This window comes from Elephantulus edwardii, unplaced genomic scaffold, assembly GCF_000299155.1.
Source record: "Elephantulus edwardii isolate Elephantulus edwardi_28Jun2011 unplaced genomic scaffold, EleEdw1.0 scaffold00041, whole genome shotgun sequence".
NCBI classification, from domain to species: Eukaryota; Metazoa; Chordata; class Mammalia; order Macroscelidea; family Macroscelididae; genus Elephantulus; species Elephantulus edwardii.
In genome coordinates this window covers 18,701,258-18,704,001 of record NW_006399791.1, presented here as the reverse complement: position 1 = coordinate 18,704,001, position 2,744 = coordinate 18,701,258, and the positions used below count along the sequence as shown (strand labels likewise).

Below are 2,744 nucleotides of genomic sequence, written 5' to 3'. Positions count from 1 at the left end.
AGTGACATTTTAGAAACTGTATCTCTTTTTAAAATGCAGTATATGCTAAGACTCTTAACCATGAAATATATTTAAAATTTCAACCAAAGATGGATAACTTTAAATGTAAATAAAATGTAACAAGATATTAAAATTAAAATCATCATGGGAGCTTTTGCAGCATAATGTACAGAAATATGCAAACTTCCTGCACAAAACAGTAGAATCTTTACTCTTGAGCCAGTTGTTCAATAACACATCGGTGATCTTTCGCAGGTTCCTGAAAGCTTTCTTCCAGGTGTTCGTGTGGCATACTTATTTCTATTTGCTTCATCTGATTTGTTAGTTCTTCTGACCTCAGGCACTTTCTCATCTTGGCAAGATCTCTCTGCTTTTTCACATATCGGCTAATCAATATTCTTTTAATATCCAGTCTGTAGCTTCTGTATTGTTCAGCATCACTCGTGTCAGTTACTAAAATAAAAGAATTTCATAAACCTGTTATCCATGTTGCTTATTGATTTTGAACTTCTTCTGTGCGTCGGTTGCCATATCTTCATTACACCCTTGCATTAACTTTTCCTGAGAAAAAACAAGGCAAACCTTGACAAAGCTTCACCAGCACTAAGTCTCTTATTTTCACATAACTTTTAGATGGATCTTCTGTTGTAGTATCAGGAACTGAAGGAGAGTTCATGTAATATCTATGAACTGTTTTAAGAAGTTGAGCACCGTAGCGTAGCCTTCACCTTGAAATGGAGTCAGTCTCAACATTTGACTTACATGTGGCTTGGTTTTGTCTGGGGACACATAGTAATTATAGACTGTCGTGTAGCCTATGGTCACAAAGAGCATAGCTCCGTCATTATTATATCTCTCAGATACTAGAAAGTAGTGCCATCTTTCATCGTCCATGTCAAAAAAGCTAGCAGTTTCAATAAAGTACATCAAAAAGGTCTGAAGCTTTTCATGATATTCTCGAAGCGTCTACATGTCACATCAGCCTTGTAAACCTGAAAGGTAAAGTTTTCCTCCTGTTGGACTGTGAACAGAATAGGTATGAAGTAAGGCTCACAATGGTTTGAAATCAACCTTCCTTTTCCAGCAAAGAAAGAAAATAATTTGTGTAAAATTCAGGTGGAATGATCTAATTTTGCCCTCAACTTCATCTGCCTCCAAACAATTAAAGTGTTAGTCAACTGTAGATGCATATTCAACATGGAACATTGTGGACAGGCTACGAGCAATATAATACAAAATTGTCTTCAGACCCTTGTAATCAAAAGCAGTTTCATCATCTCCAAATAGTTGATGGTTATACTCAGGAGAATGAAAGGCCTAATGCCATTCTCAAGATCTTCAGGAAAAGGAACTAATGTTAGTTCAGTTGCTGTATTGGTATTAGATTTGTGCTCTGCCAATTTCCTCTTCACTTCACTCTTTTATTCAACCCCAAATTTCTCTGTGGCACCAAATCCCACCATTTCTGAGCTGTGCTCACCTGCGGCTGAGGAAGGACGAACAATGATACTGGTTTATAATTCTATTGCATCACTTTTCTTTGGGAATGGTCTCAAATATTTCTTTTAGTAAATTGACCAGGTAGCGGTCTTCCAACATTCTTGGTGTAGATGAACCAGTAAGCGTGTTTAGTTTTTACTAATTTAAATGTTTGTTGAAACATTTATATTTGTATTATATCCCTTCTTGGAGCCTTGTTTGTTGCCAGTACCATCAGTACAGCTCGGGCTTCTTCATTGCCATTGATTCTGACTATATGCTACCTCTTGAAATGTTGTTCTTGATTGCCCTCAAGTCGAGCATGACTCATAGCGACACTATGAACAAAAGGCCTGAAGCTCCTCTCCAACTATCGACATTTATCAAAGTTCACAGAGTTTCTGGAGGCATACTGTTTAGAAAGTATATGCCACTGTGGGCCAATTCTCTTTGGTATGGTGATTCTGTGTATTTTTTTTCTATTTTCTCCCCTACCAACTTTTGTTAATCTTTTTTTAATTTATTTTAATGAAAATTTACAGAGACTTTGGATTTTCATTCATTCATTGTTGTACTTTTCTCCCTGCCCACCACTTCCCCCCAGTACACTCTTCTCTTTGAAAAGTAAAAGAAAAGTTCCTCCATTGTTTTACAATCCCTTCCCTCCAGGTCCACTCCTCCATGCATCCTTCGTTCTGGACTCCTGTCATGACAATAATACCTAATCACATATCCCTTTTAAACCGTTTTTCCCTCTCATCTGTTTCTATGCAGTATATATTATTTATCCCATCTTTCTCAGTCTCCTCTCAACCCCAGTGTCAGTCCCATTCTATAACAGTGGCACTATGCAGTATTTGTCTTTTTGTGACTGAGAGATTTCTCTCAGCATAATGTCCTCCAGGGTCACTCATTTTGAATAATATTGCATGAGTTCCCTGTTTTTCAATGCAGCATAGTATTCCATTGTGTGAATATACTACAGCTTTTCTATCTATTTGTTTGTTGATGGACATTTAGGTTGTTTCTTTTTTTTTTTTAAAGATTTAAACTGATAGGTGTTTAATACAGATTTCATTTTTTTAGGGGAGGGGTTCTTATTTATTTAAAAAGCCTCAGAGACTAGCTTGTTACAAAGGGACATGGCTGAACAGATAAGACACAGATTCTCGATTGTGAGTTCTCCTGATGGCTTCTGCAAGGATCATGGAGATGTCAATCACCTGCACTTTGGAGCAATGCTTCATCTTATCCTCTTGAGGTAT

At 37.0% G+C, this 2,744-nt stretch overlaps 1 pseudogene; it reads right to left on the bottom strand.

Annotated features, from left to right (window-relative positions):
• Window positions 1-208: 208 nt before the first annotated feature.
• On the bottom strand, window positions 209-1,463 carry LOC102855459 (annotated as a pseudogene).
• Between the last annotated feature and the right edge of the window lie 1,281 nt (window positions 1,464-2,744).